The sequence below is a fragment of the Eulemur rufifrons genome, chromosome 30 (genome assembly GCF_041146395.1).
Source record: "Eulemur rufifrons isolate Redbay chromosome 30, OSU_ERuf_1, whole genome shotgun sequence".
Classification (NCBI taxonomy): domain Eukaryota; kingdom Metazoa; phylum Chordata; class Mammalia; order Primates; family Lemuridae; genus Eulemur; species Eulemur rufifrons.
This window is the reverse complement of record NC_091012.1, coordinates 75928649-75952312: the sequence shown is the minus strand read 5'-3', so window position 1 is coordinate 75952312 and position 23664 is coordinate 75928649.

Here is a 23664-nt window from a genome sequence, read left to right as displayed (position 1 = left end):
ATGGGTACACTAAAAACCTAGACATTGGCACTATACAATTAATCCATGTAACCAAAAACTACTTGTACCCCTAAATCTATCAAATTGAATAAAAAGGAAACCATAATTTTGTACACCATAAAAAAGAAAAGAAGACAATGAAATATCACCTTATACATGTTAGGATGGCCATTATAAACTAATAAAATAATAAGCATAAAATAAATGTTGATGAGGATGTGGAGTAATTAGAACCCTTGTGCACTATTTGTGAGAATGGAAAATGAAACAGATACTATGGAAAACAGTGTAGTGGTTCCTCAAAAAGTTAGAAATAGAACTGCCATATGATCTAGCAACCTAATTTCTGGTATTTATCCAAAAGTATTGAAATCAGGATCTTGAAGAGATATTTGCACCCCTATGTTCATTGCATTGGTTTGACATTAGCCGAATTGTAGAAACAATCTGAATGCCCATTGATGGATGAATAGATAAAGAAAACGTGGCATATTCACATGATGAAATATTGTTCAACCTTAAAAATGAAGGAAATGTTTTCATATGTTATAATATATATGAACTTGGAGAACAGTATGTTAAGTAAAATAAGCCAGTCACAGAAGAACAAAAATTGCATGAATCTACTTACATGAAGCATCTAAAGTAGTCAAACTCATAGAAGCAGAAAGTAGAATGGTGATTGTCTCTGGTGGGCATGGGGGGAAATAAGGAGCTGCTGTTTAATTGGCATAAAATTTCAGGTATACAACCTGAAAAAGTTCTAGAGATCTTCAGCACAACATTTTGGTAATAATCAACAATACTATATTATATACTTCAAAATTTATTGAGAAAGATCTTATGTTTTTTACCAGAATAAAAAAAAAATATGAATGAAAACCTGTGAAGATAGATGCTAGTTACAGTCTTCATGATTCTCATGTTCTAGTGGAGATATGGACAAATAAATAGGTAGTAATAGTTCACTGATAAATTCTATAACAATAAATCCAGAGTACTAGGAGGGAACATTGAAGGGACACCAAATTCAAACCATGAAATGGAGGAAAGGAAGCCAGGAAAATTTCATAGAAAAAAATGATGCTCAGTTTGGGAAGGTGTTAGCTAAATGGATGAAGGATGGATTTATATGGAAAGAGGAAGCATATTCGAGACACATATTCTAACTTGCATAAATGTGTAGAAAAGGAGTGTAGGTAAAGTTAGAGGAGCCAAATCAGTTAAATATGGCAGTAGACATAAACTGGAGGATGAGGAGTGAAAAAAAGGGAGTGATCAAAGGAATATGCGGGTAGCAAGGTAAGTATAGACCAGATATTTAAGAGCCTGATAAGTGATGTAAGAAATCTGCTCTTTATCTAAAAGCAGTGGGGAGATATTGATGTTGAGCAATGGAGTTATGTGATCAGAGACAGGAAGGTGAGTTAGTAAACTGAAGTAGTAATCCAGGTGACTGTTAATGGTGGTCTGAACTGATTTAATATTGAATAGCTATCATTAGCAAGCTTAGTGGTTAAATGAATGTGAGCAAGAGAAAGCTGTCAAGGATGATTTCTATGTATGTAGATAAGGCAACTAAATGGGTATGTGTAATTCACTGAGACTGAGAATACAGAATGAAGATGATGAATAGAAAATGACAATATGACAAGTATGGGAAGTGAAATAAGCCAAGCACAGAAGACAAATTGTGCATGTTCTCACTCACTTGTGGAAGCTAAATATTAAAATCAGTTGATCTCGTGAAGACAGAGAGTAGAATGATGGTTACCAGAGGCTAGGAAGGGTAGTGTTGAGGAGGATAAAATGGGAATGGTTAATGGGTACAAAAATATAGTTAGGAGGTTAGATAAAATGAACAATATTTTATAGCACAACAAAGTGACTATAATCAACACTATATTAGGGGATACTGTAAAATAACTACAAGAGTGGAATTGAAATGTTCCTAACATGAAGATATAATAAATGTCTGAGGAGATGGATATTCTAGTTACACTGATTTGATTAATTTACATTGTATGCCTGTATCAAAGCATCACATGTACCCTATAAAGAAATACAACTTATTATGTATCCATGATAATTAAAAATAAAAAAATAAAAATAAGGAAACTATGGGAGAATCATCAGATTTTGGTAACTTGTGTATAATGCACAATTTTTACTTTGAACTCTGAAATCAAGACAATGTTTTCTAATTTAGGGTCAAATGTTTGTATTTCCATTTCTAAAAAGCAAAAAATTCATATTTTAGTATGACTCTTTTGTAATATATTTTCATTAATACACTGATTCTCTTTTTTATATTTATTTTATTTTTTAAAATTTCAGACTATTATGCGGGTACAAAGAGTTTGGTTACGTATATTGGCTTTGCATTGCCCAAGCCAGAGCTACAAGCATGTTCATCCCACAGAGAGTGCACTCCGCAGCCATTAGTTATGAATTTACTCATCTCTTCCACCCCCTCCCACCTGCCCGGACACCCAGTGAATGTTACTACTAAATGTGCACCTAAGTGTTGATCAGTTAGTACCAATTTGATGGTGAGTACATGTGGTGCTGGTTTTTCCATTCTTATGATACTTCACTTTGAAGAACGGGCTCTACCTCCAACCAGGATAATAAAAGAGGGGCTAGTTCAACACTGTTTGTTATTATTGAGTAGTACTTGATTCTCTTTTGCATTTACTGGATAGATACATCATATATACTATGCTAGAATTAGAAAATTTTACTAAGAAACTATGTTAGAGATAGTTGTTAGCAGAGAAAAGGACCACTGAATACAATAAAGTGTCCCATTGTAACATGATACAAATTGTAAGAATGTGAGTATTCCAAAAGCAATATAGTCTTTCACAGCCTATGATTACTATTATCTCCTCCTGGTAAAGTTTTCTAAACAATGTGCTTAAAGGTCATATTAAATTATTCTCTATTAGGAACATATAGATGGCAAGTTTTCATCTGTCTTTGGTCCTAAGAAACACATAAGACTTTCTGCCTGGTTTGTTGTTGCTGTGATTCGATTTGGGGTCTTTTTCATAAATTCTTTGCCTATGCTGATGTCTATAAGTGTGTTTCCAGCATTTTCTTCTAGAATTCTTAGGGTTTCATGCCTTAGGATTAAGTGTGTTATCCATCGTGCATTGATTTTGTGATTAGTGAAAGGTGTGGATCCTGTTTCAATCTTCTACATGTGGCTATCCAATTTTCCCAGCAACAGTTATTGAATAGGGATTGTTTTCCCCAGTATATGTTTTTGTCTGCTTTGTCAAAGATCAGATGGCTATATGAGGACTGTTTTATACCTGGGTTCTCAGTCCTGTTCCATTAGTATATGTCTGTTCTTATGCTAGTGCCATGCTGTTTTGGTTACTATAGCCTTGTAGTATAGCTTGAAGTTTGGTAAATTGATGTTTCCCAATTTGTTCTTTTTGCTTAAGGTTGCTTTGGCTATATAGAGTCTTCTCTTGTTCCATATGAAGCATAGAATTATTTTGCCTAGATCTGCAAAAAAATGATGTTGGTATTTTAATAGAGATTACATTGAATCTGTAGATCACTTTGGGTAGTATGGACATTTCAACAATGTTGATTCTGCTGATCCATGAGCACGGTTTGTTTTTCCATATGTTAAATCGTCCACTATTCCCTTCCTCAGTGATTCATAGTTCTCCCTGTGGAGGTCTTTCACCTCCTCAGTTAAATATATTCCTAGGTATTTTATTTTCTTTGTTGTTATTGTGAAAGCTATTGAGTCTTTGATTTGGTTCTCAGTTTGACTGTTTTTGGCATATATGAATGTTACTGATTTGTGTACATTGATTTTGTAACCTGAGACTTGGCTGAACTTATTTATCATTTCCAGTAGTCTCTTGGCAGATTCTTTTGGGTTTTCTAGATGTAAGAGCCTATCATCAGCAAAGAGTTGATAGTTTGACCTCTTTGGATACCCTTGGATACCTCCCCACTTGGATACCCTTGATTTCTTTCTCTTGCCTGATTTCTCTGGCTAGGACTTCCAGCACTATGTTGAAAGAAGCGGTGATAGGCCAGGTGCAGTGGCTCATGCCTGTAATCCTAGCATTCTGGGAGGCTGCGGCGGGTGGATCTTTTGAGCTTGGGAGTTCAAGACCAGCCTGAGCAAGAGCAAGACCCCATCTCTACTAAAAATAGAAAGAAATTAGGTGGACAACTAAAAATATATAGGAAAAATTAGCCAGGCATGGTGGCACATGCCTGTAGTCCCAGCTACTTGGGAGGCTGAGGCAGAAGGATCACTTGAGCCCAGGAGTTTGAGGTCGCTGTGATAGATTTGTGTATGTTGAACCATCCCTGCATCTCTGGGACGAAGCCCACTTGGTTGTGATAAATTATTTTTCTAATGAACAGCTGAATTTGGTTTACTAGGATTTTATTCACAATTTTTGCATCTATATTCATAAGGGTTATTGGTATGTGGTTTTATTTTTTTGTTGAGTCCATTCCTGGCTTTGGTCTCAAGGTGATTTTGGCTTTGTAAAACTTTTTGGGGAGGACTCCTTCATTCTCATTGTTATGGAGTAATTTCTGCAAGATAGGTACCACTTCTTCTTTGTAGGTCTGGAAACCATCTGGTCTGGGACTTTTTTTTACTGGAAGAATTTTTTTTATTGCTGCTTCAACTTCGGTACTTGATATTGGTCTGTTCAGGAATTCTATTTCTTCCTGATTTTCTCACTTTTAAAACTCCTTTTCCTTGCCATTCATAATAGCATTATCACATACAGGCTGATGACTACATCTATAATTCTGGCCCTGCTGCCTCTTTCAAGCTCCAGACTCATTTTCAACATATGGCTTGGCATGTGTCGCCTGTGAATATCCCACTAGGATCTTAAACCTGACATTTCTAATACAAAACTTATCTGAGTCACCAAACCTGTTCTTCCTCCTGTGTTCTCAATCCTGATTCATTGGTTTCTCACCTTTAAAATCACTTATATTAGAAACCTAACAAACATTTTAACTCATTCTTTTCATATCACATTCAAACAATTTTGAGATCTTATAATCATACTTTCAAAACGTCTTTTATATCTCTTTTATTTCCTATCCATGGTCGTACTTCTTGCCTTTATTAACTCTTCCCAGAGTGCTAGCAAAGCTCCCAATTCTGCTTCTGTTTTCTCCATTATTTTTGGTAGGTTTATTCTCAACAGGTAAGATTATGCCATCAATCAGCTCAGAAATATTGTGAGTCTTTTCACTATGTGGGGAATTATGTCCACACTCTTTAGCAAAGCATTCAGGGTGTCCTGTCTCTACAAACTTTCCAGTCTCATTTTCCACTATATCCTTCTATGTTACCTGTGTTCTGGCCACAGTGATCTCTTTATCCATCACTTTATCCATAATTTAATGCCTAGTATTACTGCTAAAAAAAAAAACATACTCAAACTTCAAAATTTGGCTAAAATATCACCATTTTCATGACATTTTTTGTTAGTTTAAATCAATCTCTTCTTATTCTACATTCACATAACATTTTATTTTTACCTCAGTTATAGTACTTATTTTTCTTTACACTTTGATATTTGTTAAAATATCTAGAACATAAAGTAGTGTACAATAAAATGTGTATATATACTGAACAATGTTTATTACCTAGATTTGAGAGATTTTAACAATATATACTATTTTGGTAGGAGATTATTTAATGTAACACCAAAAGATGAAATAGAACATGAAATTGAGAAAGATGGCATATGTTTTAGGATTCTTGCCTTATGAATCAGCTTCTAACAAAGTTCATGGTGACAAAGTAATTATGGTTCAAATGTTTTGTTTCTAAGACACTAACATGGTATGTGTTTAATATGGTTTCTAAATCAGTTTCATGAAAATAATTTTTCAAATTCTTTTTAATTGACATAGTATATAATAAAAAGATAATTAAGTATAAAAATAATGAATTTGCTACTACATATTAGGAAAAATACATAACAATATAAATCAACTACAACTAATGTCATCTTAACATGGTAAAACTATATCTTTGCACAAAGCATTAAATATCAATAGGTACAAAGCCATATATCATTCATAGACAGCCATTGACCTTTCCTACAAACAAAATGATATTTCTTATTTCTCATTTATGTCTAGAAGAGAGAGAATATTGGTCACTTGCATTTTCAATCACACTGACTTAGAGATAATAGCATCTTAGGAAAATAACTTTGAGACAAGGGTTTAATATTTACAATGTGTTTCAGCATACTCTAAAATGCCATATTGTGAAAATCATCTTTAAGAATTCTTCATAGTGTTTGTACATTTGGGCTCTCAACAGGCCTCGGTGGCAATGCATCTAGAATAATAAATATAGAGTAGAAGAGCAATTCCATTTTATTGCACATGCTCTCTTATTGACAGAGTAAGTCTTCTTTTATGTCTTTCCTTGCCTATTTTCTTTTGAGTCTGTCTGAGGCTCATGGGCCAGTGAGAAATTTCCTAGTTACAAAAGTGAAACTTTGGACTATTTGGATAATCATTCTTCAAATAGTTACATGAAAAGAAAATAGTCCCTAATTGAAAAATGTCAAAATACCCTTTTGAGTCAAGTATCTAATTATTTGTTTTATCTAAGATTTTCCCTATTCTTTTTGAGAGATACACACTGTTATGAGATAATTGTCTGTCACATTTCTGCATGTCTTGTGAGGAGAGGTATATCTGCCTTTCTTTCAGACTATCTTTTCAAAAATGTTTGTATTGTGAATTTCTCTAAAAGACAGACATAATTTCTCCCCCAGAGTGTGGAGCAGTTTTGTTTACTATAAAATATAATAAAGATAACTTCTCCCTCCAGAGCAAAGATTAGACAGGCTTACTGAACATAATAAAAGACTCGAGTTCCCTAGGTTCAGGGTTCCATTTTTGTAATCCAACCCATTGCATGTACAGGCATCACCTGGACCTCTTAACATCACCCTGTGGGAACTGAAGCTTAGGGAACTGGCACAAGTGCTGGTTACTGCCATTGCCATGAGTAGTGAACTTCCTTTCTCTGACTCCGAAATCTCATGTCTTCTGCACACATCCATGAAACTATGGCAGGTTAATTCATTAGCTTGTAAGTAGGGTAAAACTTCAGACCCTTCAAAATTATTGACACACTCATAGATATATTCTTTCAGGAAAAAGAAAGGAGAAACAACCTAGGCAACATTGCACTAGAAAGATGTTTTAAATGGAAAAAATGAATACATTAATTCAATTTTACTAATGCAAATTCATTACCATAAATTGTAGGCTACTTAGGAAGCTAATATTATTTGAACATTATTTTTCTATTAATTTAATAATTTAAATTGTTCTGTATTAATAATTTCACTTGCCATCTGCATTTTCAGTGTATTTTAAAATTATTAAGAGTAAAACCTAATCAAATACATTTATGTTTCTATACTAATGAGTACATAGATAGTTTGTCTGACAATTTGCTCCTTTAGGACAAAATGAGTTATTGCATGTTGAATAGTGCTGTTCTCAGAGAATGTGAAAAACACTATTTAGTTCATCATAGAGGAGGTTATATTAATAGTTGTGTGCATGACAAATATTGTGAAAAATACAAACTTACTACAATTTCTTTTGCATGTGGCAATGTTTTATGTAGTGGTGGCTTAAAAAGAGAAGATATTATGTTAAACCAAACTTCAGCTATTTCCTGTACTGTTGGGTTTAATAAGGGAAACACTTTTTCTCTTCTTGTCACGCTTACTTTGCAGAAGACTGCAGATGCATGCAACCTGATTTTCACCTCCTTTCTAAGAATGTTACATTGCGGAAAAACAATTTGGGAAAAATTGCCATAGAGACTTGAAAAATACTAACCATGCATTTTGTTTCTATACAAATGATGTGAGTAAGCATATATTGCATTGGTGATAATTGAGCTACTGCTATAAACAACATGGTTTCAAAAGTATATCATTATTAAAGTTGTGTCATCTAAACTGTAAAATGCTGCATTTCACTATGAAAATGGACATAATATGTCAATATATCCTCTAAAATAACCTCATAAATATGTGATTTGGGGGTTAAAAATTGGAGAAAAATAAGTAAAGTAATAATTCAGAAAGTAAGCTAATTCAGTGTTTTCCCAGCTTACTCAATGAATAATTATTTCATGAAAAATGTCTTATACTGAACAGTGTCACATATAGCACAGTTAATCATTTGAGTTTTACTGATATTTATGAATGTCTTAAATGTTTCTAAAAGACAAATAAATATAATGTACAGAAGACCACTTGGAGTAATTTATGAACCAACCATTAATGAATAAATAGTTAACGACTTTGAGAAGACATACAAGAATCAGAATATAGGGCTAAAAAGAGATTTTTCCCAAAATAATTAAATATTTTATAATAAAGAAGCAAATTTCATATGAAAGGTTATGCATCTCCCACCTTAGAAAAAAATGAGAACCTATTATGGCATTTTTATCCACAGCCAAGGAAAGCAACTTTCATTTCTCTTTCACTATGTCTCATTCATTCTTTTTATCAATCATGCACTTAGAATAAAGTAGAAAGTTCAATGGAATGAAGTTCTAAAATGTTTCCTTTCAGTTGAGAATTCATATTTAGAAAATTACCCATATGTAAGGTGTTATACCCACATCGACAGCCAGGAATAAGGGTGAGAGAATTTCTCTGAGGCAGTTTTGTCACAAACTCCAGATTTAAGCCTTCTTTTATTGAGTATTTATTTATTTATTTTTTAGAAGTGAATGGCTGATGTTTCATTTTTTTTTATTCAGGATATTATGGGGGTACAAACATTTTGGTTGCACAAGATGCATTTGCCTCATTCAAGCCAGGGCCACAAGAGTGTCCCTCACCCATACAGTGTGCCCCGCCTCCATTAGCTGTGGGTTTACTCACCCCACCCGCTCTAGCCCCCATCCCCCAACCCCCCTACCTGACCAGCACCCAGTGAGTATTACTACCATGGGAGCACCTTAGTGTTGATCAATGAATACCAGTTTGATGGTGAGTACATGTGGTGCACGTTTTTCCATCCTTGTGATATCTCACTTCAAAGAATGGGCTCAAGCTCTATCCAGGATAATATAAGAGGTGTTAGATAACCTTTGTTTTTTGTAGTTGAATAGTATTCCATGGTATACATATACCACATTTTATTAATCCACTCATGTATTGATGGGCATTTGGGTTGTTTTCACATCTTTGCAATTGTAAGTTGTGCTGCTATAAACATTCATGTGCAGATGTCTTTATTATAGAATGTCTTTTTTTTTTTCCTTTGGATAGATGCCTAGTAGTGGGATTGCTGGATCAAATGATATTTCTATTTTTAGCTCTTTGAGGTTTCTCCAAATTACTTTTGACAGGGGTTGTACTAATTGCAGTCCCACCAGCAGTGTAAGAGTGTTCCAATATCTTCACATCCACCCCAGCATTTGTTATTTTGGGACTTTTTGATAGAGGCCATTCTCACCAGAGTTAGGTGATATCTCATTGTAGTTTTGATTTGCATTTCCCTAATGATGAAAGATGTTGAGCACTTTTTTATATGTTTGCTGGCCATTATTCTGTCTTCTTTTGAAAAGTTTCTGTTCATGTCCTTTGCCCATTTAATGATGGGGTTGTTTGATTTTTCTCTTGTTGATTTTCTTAAGTTCTATATAGATTGTTGTTATCAGCCCTTTATCAGATGTGTAGAAAGCAAATATTTTCTCCCATTCTGTAGGTTGTCTATTCGCTTTAAGAAGACTTTTCTTGGCTGTGCAGAAGCTTTTTAATTTGATCAGGTCCCATTTGTTTATTTTTGTTGCTGTTGTAGAAAATCCCAAGGATTCAGCCAAGAGAGTCCTGGAATTGATAAACGAATTCAGTAAAGTCTCAGTAAACAAAACGAATGCACACAAATCAGTGGCATTCATATATGCCAATAAAAGTCAAGCTGAAAATCAAATCAAAGATGCAACACCTCCTTAGTTAAATATATTCCTAGGTATTTAACTAGGGAGGTGTTGCATCTTTGATTTGATTTTCAGGTAAAGGACCTCTATAGGGAGAAGTATGAAACACTGAGGAAGGAAATTGCAGAGCATGTAAATAGGCGGAAAACCATACCATGGTCGTGGATCAGAAGAATCAACATTGTTAAAATGTCTATACTACACAAAGTGATCTACAGATTAAATGCAATCCCTATTAAATTACCAACATCATTTTTCACAGATATAGGAAAAATAATTTTACACTTTGTATGGAACCAGAGACGACCCTGTTTAGCAAAAACAATTTTAAGCAATAAAAACAAAATGGGAGGTATTAATTTGCCAGACCTCAAACTATACTACAAGGCTGTGGTTCTTAAAACTGTCTGGTATTGGCACAAGTGCAGGGACACAGACCAGTGGAACACAACAGAAAATCCAAATATAAAACCATCCTCATATAGCCATCTAATCTTTGACAAAGCAGATAAAAACATACTCTGGGGACAAGAATCCTTATTCAATAAATGGTGCCGGGAAAACTGGATAGCCACATGTAGAAGACTGAAACAGGACACACAGCTTTCACCTCTCACAAAAATGAAATCACGATGGACAACAGACTTAAACCTTAGGTGCTAAACTATTAGAATTCTAGAAGAAAATGTAGGAAAGACTCTTACAGACATTGGCCTAGGCAAAGAATTTATGAAGAAGACCCCTAAAGCAATCACAGCAACAACAAAAATAAATGAATGGGACCTGATTAAATTAAAAAGCTTCTGCACAGCCAAAGAAACAGTCACAAGAGCAAACAGACAACCTACAGAATGGGAAAAAATTTTCACATACTACACATCTGATAAAGGACTGATAACAAGAATCTATTTAGAACTCAGGAAAATCAGCAAGAAAAAATCGAACAACCATATCAAAAAGTGGGCAAAGGACATGAATAGAAATTTTTCAAAAGAAAATATAAGAATGGCTAACAAACATATGCAAAAATGCTCAACATCTCTAATCATCAGGGAAATGCAAATCAAAACCACAATGAGATATCACTTAACTCCAGTGAGAATGGCCTTTATCAAAAAGTCCCAAAACAATACATGTTGGCGTGTATGCGGAGAGACAGGAACACTCATACACTGCTGGTGGGACTGCAAACTAGTGCAAACCCTATGGAAAGCAATATGGAGATACCTTAAACAGATTAAAGTAGACCTATCATTCGATCCAGCAATCCCATTATTGGGCATCTACCGAAAAGAACAAAAGTCATTCTATAAAAAAGACACCTGTACCCGAATGTTTATAGCAGCACAATTCACAATTGCAAAGATGTGGAAACAGCCCAAATGCCCATCAATTCATGAGTGGATTAGTAAAATGTGGTATATGTATACCATGGAGTATTACTCAGCTATAAGAAATAACGGTGATATAAAATCCCTTTTGTTCTCCTGGAGAGAGTTTGAACCCATTCTATTAAGTGAAGTATCCCAAGAATGGAAAAATATGGAAAAATAAGCACCATATGTACTCACCAGCAAATTGGTTTCCCTGATCATCACCTAAGTGCACATTTGGGAATAACACCAATTGGGCATCGGACTGAGGTGGGGGGTGGGGGGACGGGTGGGTGCATACCTACATGGTGAGTGTGATGCACACTGTCTGGGGAATGGACACGCTTGAAGCTCTGACTTGGGGGGATGGGGGCGACGTGGGCAATATATATAACCTGAACATTTTATCCCCATCATAAGCTGAAATAAATAATATAAAAAATAAATAAATAAAATAAAAAAAGATGGAACACCTTTCACAATAGCATCAAAGAAATTTAAATATTTAGGAATATCTTTAACAAAGGAGGTGAGAGATATTTATAGGGAGAACTACGAATCATTGAGAATAGAAATTGTAGATGATGTGCATAGACAGAAATCCCTACCATACTCATGGATTGGTAGAATCAGTATTGCTAAAATGTCAATTTTACCTAAAGTTACCTACAGACTTAATGCCATCCCTATCAAAATTCCACCATCATTCTTTACAAATTTAGAAAAAAAATAATTCTACACTTCGTCTGGAACCAGAGAAGACCTCGTATAGCCAAAGCAATCTTAAGCAAAAAGAAAAAAAATGGGAGGCATCAGTCTGCCAGACTTCAATCTTTACTATAAGGCTATCGTAACCAAAACAGCATGGTACTGGCACAAGAATAGAGACATAGACCTTTGGAATAGGATGGAGATCTCAGATATAAAACCATCCTCATGTTGTCATGTAATCTTCAACAAAACAGACAAAAGTATACATCGGGGAAAAGAATCTCTATTCAATAAGTGGTGCTGGGAAAACTGGATTTCCACATGCAGAAGACTGAGGCTGGATCCCCACCTCTCCCCTCTCACAAACATCAACTCACGATGAATAACAAACTTAAGCCTAAAGCGTGAAACCTTAAGAATTCTGGCAGAAAATGTGGTGAAGACTCTTTCAGACATCAGCCTAGGTAAAGAATTTATGAAGAAGACCCCCCCCCCAAAGCAATCACAGCAGATGGCCTTTGGTCTGAAAATAGGACAAGTGTGTTTAATGTCCAGCTCCCTTCTCTAATCTCCCACAAAGCTGGCAATGAATGAAATTCATTCTACTTAAAGAAAATTAATTATTCTTCCAATGTGGATAAAAGCTAGAAGGAAGTAACTTATATATTTTTTTATTCTACATATGTATTGGTGAAAAATAAGATAAATAAAAGTATGATTAAACATATTAGTTCAGCTAGCAATCATTATATTTTTCAAACTCCTGCATCTTAATTGCCCTTAAATTATATAGTAAATAGCCTCCAACTTTTCATTAAAATAAAATAATATTAATGATGACTTAAATCATGGTAAAAAGAAATCTTAGTGAAAAATCATATGTATTCCTCAAAGATCAGCAACAATTCTCTTTTATCAACTAAAAAGTGTCTCTCTTACCCAAATTTATACTAAGATAGACATGGAATCTACAAAAGTACACAATACCAAAAGTATTGTGTGACTTCTTATTTAATATTTAATATTCTATTGTAAATCACTTTATGCAGCTATAACATAACGTGAAACATGCATTGGATTCCATTTATAATTCAGGTTATATGCAAATGCAGATAAAATATTTTAAGCTGCTTGTTAGTCATCATCCACATCTCTGCTTTGCCTAGTTGAATCTCTTTTTCCTCCCTAACAGAATAATAGAACTAAAAGTTACAAGGGACCTTAGAGATCAGCTATCCAACTTGTCTTGAAAAGTAGGAATCGTTCTAAGTATCCCTGGCAGGTGGTTTTCCTAACCTTTGCTTGAATAAGTTCAGGAATGAAGTGGAAAGGGCTAATGGTCACAGAAGCAGAGAATTTTTTTCATATGAATTATTTCAGAAAAGAAACTCATGTAGTGAAAACAGTATAAAAATTATATTCTTTGAGATTATGAGTTGACATATTTAGAAAGACAAGAATGTACATATTCTTCTACATTCATTTAATAAAAATTCAAATAGCCCATCAGAGATGGGCTACCTATACATCTCTCCACTAAAGTAAAGATAAATGCTAATCTGAAAGTCAAAGATTGTCCTATTATGTTTAAGCATCATGTTACTTTATACCCTTAGCCTTATAGTTACTGTGGTACATAGTTAACTATAATACTAATGTCACAAGTAACCAAAATGTGTACTAATTTGAGTATCATTAAGAAATCTGTGTTTATAATTGTCTAAGGACAAAATAGTATTTTCATATTTCAGTAAAAATTATCATTATGTGTCATTTGTCATAACATATAGATGATCTGGGAAGAGAGAGTAATTAGCAGAATAGAAGGTAAGTAGTATAAAGGAACAAAAGTACATGGAAGAAGGAAAAAGAAAGTTTGTAATGATTATATTTAAACCCTGCTGTTGGAACCTAGTTACATTATCAAAATTAGCTATATTTACAGTGACCATATATCCCTGTTTGCCTGGGGCAGTCCCAGCTTAGGCCTGTTATCATATAGACATCCCCCTTTCACTCTCAAAAATGTCTTGGTTTACATGATAAATTACAAGGTCACCCTACCTACATTAATTTAATAAATTAATTTAATTGTGTTGGAGCCTACCTATTTATTTATTTAATTTTATTTTTTTAATTTTTATTGAGGTATGATTAGAATATTAAAAATTATATGTATTTAAGGTGCACAGCATGTTTTGTTTATCTTTTGTAATGATTCCCACAATCAAGCTCATTAACATACTTATCCCTTGACATAATTACCATTTTTGTCTGTGTGATAAAAACACTTGAGATCTATTTCCTGACAAAATTTTGAAATAAAAAAAAAGAAAAAAAATTTCAGTTATAAGATGAATAAGTTCTAGAGCAGGGGTCCCCAACCTTTTGGGCACCAGGGACCTGTTTCATGGAAGACAATTTTTTCATGGACCAGGGGGTGGATGGGGGGATGATGGTTTGGGGATGATTCAAGTGCATTACATTTATTGTGCCAGTCAAACCTCTCTGCTAATGATAATCTATATTTGCAGCCACTCCCCAGTGCTAGCATCACCACCTCAGGTCCAGCTCAGATCATCAGGCATTATATTCTCATAAGGAGCGTGCAACCTAGATCCCTTGCATGTGCAGTTAACAGTAGGGTTCATGCTCCTATGAGAATCTAATGCTACAGGTGATCTGACAGGAGGCAAAGCTCAGGCACTGATGCAAGCAATGGGGAGAGGCTGTAAACACAGAGGAAGCTTCGCTCCCTTGCCTGCTGCTCACCTCCTCCTGTGTGGCTCAAAGGTTGGGGACTTCAGTTCTAGAGGTTTAATGTACAACATGGTAACTATAGTTAAATATGTATTGTATACTTTAAATTTGTTAAAGGAGTAGATCTAGAAGCTACATACTTAAAACACTCATTCTTCTGTATAAGTATGTTTAATAACAGTATTTTTTCATTTTAAAATCAACTATTGAGGTATAATTTACATCCAACAAGAAAAACAAACACCCATTTTTATGTGCAAAATTCATTGGTTTTAAAAATTGTACACACTCATGTGACTACCAGTCCAAACCAATTACAAAATATTTTTATCACCCAAAGTTCCCTTGTGCCACTTTGCGGTTAATTCCCATCCCCTCTTCCACTACCAGTCCTAGGAAAACAGTGCCATCTGTGACTTTAGGTTAAATTTGCCATATCTAGAGTTTCATATTAATGGAATCATATTTATATATTCTCTTCCATGTCTGGCTTCTTTTGTTCATCATAATGTTTTAGAGATTCATGCATGTTGTGGGTATCAGTAGCTTTTTTCTTTATTCTTGCTAATATTCCATTGTGTGGACAGATGTGTTACAGTTTGTTTAACTATTCACACATAGAAGGATAACTGGGCCATTTCCAGTTTTGTCTATTATGAATAAAACTGGTATGAACATTCATGCATAAGTCTTTGTGTGAACAGATATTTTTCTCATTTTTGGATAAAAACCTAGGAGTGAAATAGTCAGATAATACAGTAAGTGTATCTTAAACTTTATATGAAACCCCAAATTGTTTTCAAAGTGATTGTGCCATTTGACAGTGCTGCCAGCAATATATGAGAGTTTTGCTTGTTCCACATCCTTGCCAACATTTGGCATGGTCACTCTTTAATTTTAGCCATTGTAGTGGGTGTGTAGTGATGGCTTTAGTTTGCATTTCCCTGATAACTAATGCAATTGAACATCTTTTTATACATATTCTTTTGTGATGTCTATTCAAACCTTTTTAAAATTTGCTTACCAGTATTTCAATTAATGATTAGAGAAGTTATTGAAAACTGTGCTAGTAGAATCTCTGATAGTCATACTGTGACTTTAATATATCAAAGGTAAATTAAAATGAAATGAGTCAAAAATACAAGTTTATAGAAATATAAAAATATGCTAATGAATGTTTTCCAAATCTATAAACTTATCATTATTCATTGAAATAATGACATACACAAAGTGACTAAAGCTATGTCAGCAGTGCTTCTATTTTTTCAAAACAGTATCAGAGACTGTGCATCACACAGTGCCTTCTACCCAGTAAGTGCTCAGTAAATATATGTGTATTTCTTGATGATCTCGTATCATTTTTATATCACTATATAATAGCAGTTAATTTTGGAGGAAATGTGTTAATTAAGAACATGTACTTTCTATATTTTACAGAATAATTGATTTTATTTTCTTCTTGAAAGCATGCATTTTCACTACTGAAAATTTGCTTATGACGTTACTGGAGTATCCAGATTCTTTACTTTGAAAAAGTAAAGTGAAAACCTTCCTCTCATTTAAGTTGACTCACTTCTCATAACAGAGAAAGCATTATCGGGAAGAGAAAGTGAAACTTTAAACATTAAATTTCTTGTTTCTTAGTAGCTAAAATAAAAAAGATGTAGTGGAATAAAGGTAAATTTATTTGAAGAATGAGCTTTTTGCTTAAGATATGTATTTCATTATCCTTGTTTCTCTTGCCTACAACCAGCAACTGTACCTAGATTATACTTATAAGAACACATTCTGCAAATAAGTCTAATAATTATCTTCATCTGTTCCAGTTGAAACACTATACAGATGTAATTAGAATAAAAGATGGTAAGATCTAAAAATAGGATACTTTAAAAAAAATCTCGAACATTTTGGAGAAATAGCTTTCAAAAGATATAAAACACATGGAGACCTCACTATACTTGATTCCAAAGGGAAAAGATATCATTTTTCTATTTGGTACTTACAAATCAAACTGAATCCCTTTGTATTTCATAGTTTTGCTATTTTTAATACTATACTGCAAGGTACTGATTTTAGTTTGTTCAGCTTGTATTTGAAATTCATAAACTCTGCTCTGTCAGATAACCTAGAAAAATTTTAGTCGAGTGTAAAATATTCTGACGATTAAAAATGAGTTTGTATATGCAAAACATCCTATTCTTTCTTATATTTCTAAATAGAAATTTAAAATATGTATATTCCAAATTTAGTTCTATAAAATAATAGACTTCAGATTGTGGAGAATTACATTAATTCTAGTCATACACCCAAATTATAAGAAATTAAATATAACATTCCTTACTACATTTACAGAGTCAAAAATAATATGTCAGCGCTACCATAATTCAAGGAAACACTTTGTCCCATTTGGTTTAATTAATAAAGGATGAATATGTAAACATGAAGAACATAATTAAACTTTTTGAATCTATACCATTATCCATGCAATCTATATCTGTATCTATCATTACAGTGTATATCTACAGTAAGAGCCCAGCAGAATATTTGAGTATATGAAATGAAACATATATTTGGTATATATAAATTAGAAAAATAAGGATATAAAGTTGTTTATTTTTATTTTTGTCACATTATTAATACCATTCTCAGACTACTACTTTCTTTCTTTACTATTTGAAGACCCTCAATACACAAAGGCATCCTTCATTACAAAATTCTATGTGATATAAAATCGATAAAGTGTCCTATTGAATAAACCAACTCTTCTCAATCCTTCACTTAAAAACATAATTAAGATAAAGTTATAAATACAATGTAGTTACTACTGGATCAGGGTTATTCAATAAATTCAGTGTTTCTTAATGGAGGAAGCTGTTGATCATGCAGCAAGTTGATGCTCTGAAAACCAAGAATTGCTGAGATTTTCATATTACACCTTCAGCTTTTCGAGGTTCCCTCTTTAGAACACCATTAAGGAAGCATATTCTTCTTTCTTTAATTCCACTTGTTCTTACCTGTTCCCCTCTTAATTAGGAATAGGGAAGCTGTGGGACTTGGTTGAATTAGCTAAACCACTATGGAGAGCAATAGGAAGGCCCAAAATTCTAGATACAGTGGCATGCAGAAGAATTGGCTGCATCTGGGTTTGTTACCTAAAAAGACTAATGTTCCATGAATAATTTCGACTATGGAGCAGGCAAATCTTATTACATTAGGTAAAAAAAAAATGCTCACAGCTTCTGTTCAACACAGATGAATACAGTCTGTGACCTAAAGCAAATTTGTGCTTATCCCTATGTAATGGGATTTATTCTAACATTTATTGACTAACCAGTGTGCACAAAGCTTTTAGTTGGGCATAAGGGTAAAAAAAAAAGACAAAGATATTATTTTTGTTCTCAAGATGTTTTTAATCCAGTAAATTGATAGATAAGTTGTAAAACACAGTTTTGCAGGTAAAACAAGTGAGACAAATTCAAAATGGTATAGAAGCAAAAATGAAGAAGAAAGCATTTGGTTCTGAGAGCTCCATCCAGAAAAGCAGAGTTATGCTGTCAAAAAAATGGTCTAATTTTGTCAGAAAAAGATAGGCATTTCAAATAGAGAGAATAATTGTGAATAAATTTTCCTAACACAAGATTAAGGTAGCAAATGCATTCCTTTATGTTTTCTATTATTTGTTTTATAGGATAAGGTTTTACATTTGGCCTGTGATTCATTTTGTATATGGTATGAGGAATGTATGTGTCAAGGTTCTTCTACTTTTATTTTTCATATGGCTGTCCAATTGTTCCTGTACCATTTGTTGATATGACTATTCTTTCTCCATTTTTTCCATTGAATTGCCTTTGAACTTTTATTAACAATCGATTGACCATATATGAGTTGGTCTACTTCTGGACTTCCTTTCCATTCCACTGATGTATTAGTTTATCTTTTTCCCATAACAACACTGGTTTTATTAATGAAACTTTATACTAAGTCTTGAAATCAGGTAATCTAAGTCCTCTGATTTTTTTTCAAAATTGTTTTGGTCACCCTTCTTGAACCTCAGTGATCATTCTTTTCCTGGGCAAGTATCTCATGACACAATGTGTAGAGATCATGCTTTCTCAAGCTGTACAGTTGCTGACATACTTGACTAGCCAAAAAACAACTCTCTTAGGGTCCTTCAGGATCTGTGGTAGACTCAGAAGAAAGTAACAGTAGGATTCAAATCAATCAGAGTATACATGTGATGATTAAAAAAAGAGGATTATTACAAAAGAGAGAAACTAATTCAAATAGAAAATATTCCCTTAATTATTAATATTTTCACTTTTTAAAAAAATATTAGGAAATGTGATTTATGTAAACTGTATGATCAAGGCCTAATTGCCATGAAGCATAATAACAATTATGTGCACCATTAATTAAGTGTCAGACTTACTCTGCTGTGTTTTATTTGAGTATAATAGAATATTCCAAACATGTTTAGTAGGTATTCATGAATTTCTGGATGACCCAGCACAGTTGTTGCTAATGTGGCAAAATTGCATGCTCAACTTTTTTTTTTTTATTTTAGCTTATTATGGGGGTACAAAAGTTTAGGTTATGTATATTTCCCATGCCCCCCCCATCCCACCCCAAGTCAGAGCTTCAAGCGTGTCCATTCCCCAGACAGTGCGCATCACACTCATCAAGTAGGTATACACCCATCCCCTCTCCCCACCCCCCCATCTGCCAACACCCAATTGGTGTTATTCCCAAATGTGCACTTAGATGATGATCAGGGAAACCACTTTGCTGGTGAGTACATGTGGTGTTTATTTTTCCATTCTTGGGATACTTCACTTAGTAGAATGGGTTCCAACTCTTTCCAGGAGAACATAAGAGATTCTATATCACTGTTATTTCTTATAGCTGAGTAATACTCCATGGTATACATATATCACATTTTATTAATCCACTCATGTACTGATGGGCATTTGGGTTGTTTCCACATCTTTGCAATTGTGAATTGTGCTGCTATAAACATTCGGGTGCAGATGTCTTTGTTATAGAATGTCTTTTGTTCTTTTGGGTAGATGCCCAATAATGGGATTGCTGGATCAGACTTAAACCTTAGATGTGAAACTATTAGAATTCTAGAAGAAAATGTGGGAAAGACTCTTATAGACATTGGCCTAGGCAAAGAATTTATGAAGAAGACCCCAAAGGCAATCACAGCAACAACCAAAATAAATAAATGGGACCTGATTAAATTAAAAAGCTTCTCCACAGCCAAAGAAACAGTCACGAGAGCAAACAGACAACCTACAGAATGGGAAAAAATCTTCGCATGTTACACATCTGATAAAGGACTGATAACAAGAATCTATTTAGAACTCAGGAAAATCAGCAAGAAAAAATGAAACAACACTATCAAAAATTGGGCAAAGGACATGAATAGAAATTTTTCAAAAGAAGATATAAGAATGGCCAACAAACATATGCAAAAATGCTCAACAGCTCTAATCATCAGGGAAATGAAAATCAAAACCACAATGAGATATCACTTAACTCCAGTGAGAATGACCTTTATCAAAAAGTCCCAAAACAATACATGCTGGTGTGGATGCGGAGAGACAGGAACACTCATACACTGCTGGTGGGACTGCAAGCTAGTGCAACCCCTGTGGAAAGCAATATGGAGATACCTTAAACAGATACTAGTATCTGGTCTGGGCTACCGCTAGAGGCAGTTAGGAGACAGTTGAACTGCCTCTATCACTCATCAGGACTCTAACCTGGAAACTGCTGCTGGCTATTAGGCCCGCTCAGACCCCGGTTCCCGGCACCTGCCAACCCCTGAACATTCACCCCTAGTGCTGGCGATCTGCGGGTGGGCAGTCGCCATTTTCGGGGTCCACTGTCTAGCTGCTGCGGAGAGATAGGGTGCTGGGTGGCTCCCTGGGCGGTTGCCTCCCCTAGTCCGTGGACTCTTGCTAGGAGCTCCGCCCTTGTGTGAACTCTGAGTGCTTCCCCAGTCGAGAGATTAAAAGTAAATTTTAAATGAAACAAACTGAGAAAAAAATATTGCAACTTAACCTCAGTGGAAAAGGCTAACTTCTCTAACTTATAAAAAGCCATTATTTTTCACTGTATATTCTTTTGTATATTTTTTATGTTGTACTACTTTGTAGATAAAGACACATATTTAAAATATTCACTTTCAAATCATCTTATAAGTTGAATTCTCTCAGTCTTTCTCTTCTTTTTTTTCCCTTTCACCTCCTTTCCTTCCAGAAAAAAAAAAAATCAGTTCTTAAGATATTAGATGAGCCAAAGCAAGGTAGGTATTCACATTGGAGTATACGGAAGGTTCAATGGCCCAAATAGGGTATCAACACTTGAGTTGGGTGAGAATGTCTCCATTGGAGGGCTTCCCTGTATACTAAATATGTTTAAAGTCATAATCAACTGAGAGAAGAAGGACAGCATGTAGGGAGGCGTCCTAGCACAGGATGTCAGAGCCCAAGCAGGGATATATGGGAGGAATATAAAGACTATGCAAGATGAGGAGAATCTCCACATGGAGAGACGGGTGGAGGCAGAGTATCAGACTTGAACATAGCAATGAGGTTATATGTGCAGGGGAGTGGCTGCAAGCAAAGTTAGGAGATTAGTTACATACAGGGTGACTGATAAAATAAATAAATATGTTAATCATAATGTGACCAGGTCTTTCACTATCAGAAAATAGGGATATACACATGGAAAGAGATAAAACTAAAATAAAACCAGTAGTATAGATTGGAATTGGACGTACCATATAAGCTCATGGTTTTCAAAACATAGAGATAAATAAATAAATGTAACTATAAGAGTATGTTTGTTTTTGCATACACACTAACAGACATATATCCTAGCCTATTCACTGAGAGAACAGGCCTTGAAGCACTTACATCATAATTTCAATGGTACATGTAGTGGTTAGATCCTGACTTTTATAAATACCATTTTACAATAAAAGCAACCAGCACTGCCTAGCAAAATGACTGATTCTATGGCTGGACAAGGAGAAGATAAGATTTTATTAGTTGTATTGTGGTTATATGGAAGAATGTCCTCATTTATAAGTAACACATTAAACTTAGAAGAGTGATGTGTATCATTTTAGTAACCTACTTTCAAATGGTTCAGGAAAAAAATATTACCTGAACTGTACTTTTTCTATAAATTTGTGAACGGTTTCAAAATTGTAAAAATACATATTGTTTAAAAAATAATATTTATAAAATTAACCATGAAGAGATATCCTCCCCAATCTATCTTCAAATTTTAAAAGTGAGATTAACTCTGCTATAAATTTTTCTTAAGTAAAAGTACTAAATAATTTTTGTAAAAAGAAAAAAAATTGTACACCATCCAGTTTTATTTCTAAGAAATTGAACAACTGGCACATTTCTTTCTATTTTATTATTTGCTTTTTGCCCTTAGTTTTGTATACCACATGTACATTTACAGAAACACTCTTAAGGGTCTACATTTTCAAATCTATTTCTTTTTATTTTTGACAAATTCACTGAAGAGGTTTTCTATGCACAGGATTGATTAATAAGTTGGAAATGCTCAATTTGGCTAGCATTAAATCATGTTACACTGTATTAATGTTTTCAATAATTTCTCTGTATTTCTGAGTACAGAACAAAATTCCTGAAAACGCACACATATATACACACCCATATATGCACACACAGTAATAAAAAGAGTTCATACCTACGTGATGAGTGCGATATGCACTGCCTAGGGAATGGACACGCTTGAAGCTCAGACTCGGGGGGATGGGGGGACATGGGCAATATATATAACCTGAACTTTGGTACCCCCATAATGAGCTGAAATAAAAAAAAATAAAGTGGTAGCCCTAAGCTTGAAACCACTGTTAGTTCTAACAGTGAATTTATTCTATTATAATAACCCAATAGGTTTGTGTTAAGTGTCTTCATGATTTTCAAATGCTTTAATTTTTTTTTCAGATGTCCTGGAATGTATGAAATTGTTTCTTATGTGGTGACATGATGAAAATTAAAACATTAGCTGGTTTTTGAACATTAGGGGATTTATTAAAGAAGCAAAGTCTGATTAATTTCTGTAGCTGGAATACACTCCATACTTAATCAACATTTTCTTCCTGCTATTAAAATAATACCTATAAGCCTTCTACATATGGAAATAAAGCACTATCATTCTCATTTGTGTTCAATACATGTAAGCTAAAGCCCTTTTAAAAGATTAACTTATACTATTATATTGTGGAGCATATATACAGAATTTTGAGTACTTTTAATGGAAATATTTTAAGAAAAAATATGAAATGTGTTTAAAGACAGGAACAGAAAATGTATGAATCATAGTGTAGAGGATAGTATCTATAAATGGTTATGACAAAGGCAAGAAGAAAGAATCAACATGCTGTATTTTTATTGAAAACCTAAAATTACTGGTACAAACAAAAGTTTTGCCAATAACTCGTATGGAAGGTTGAAATTTGCTTTCCTAAGCATTATTGTGCCCTATATGAGCTAAATAGAAAATCCTTTCACTTTCAAGAAAGTACTTGGTTTCAGAGTTCTACTGAAACCAGTTTTCTTGGCCATGTTCAAATGACTTCATTATTTCATTAGGGCCATGCAAATCTTATACAATGGTTAAAAAATTAAGATTGAAAGAATATATCAACTTTTGTCTTAGGATTCATTTGTTAACTATTCAGTGGCCCAGAGTCTACATTCATTTGGGAAGTAAATTTAGTGATTTTCTTTAATGTGCCAAGCCCCGTGT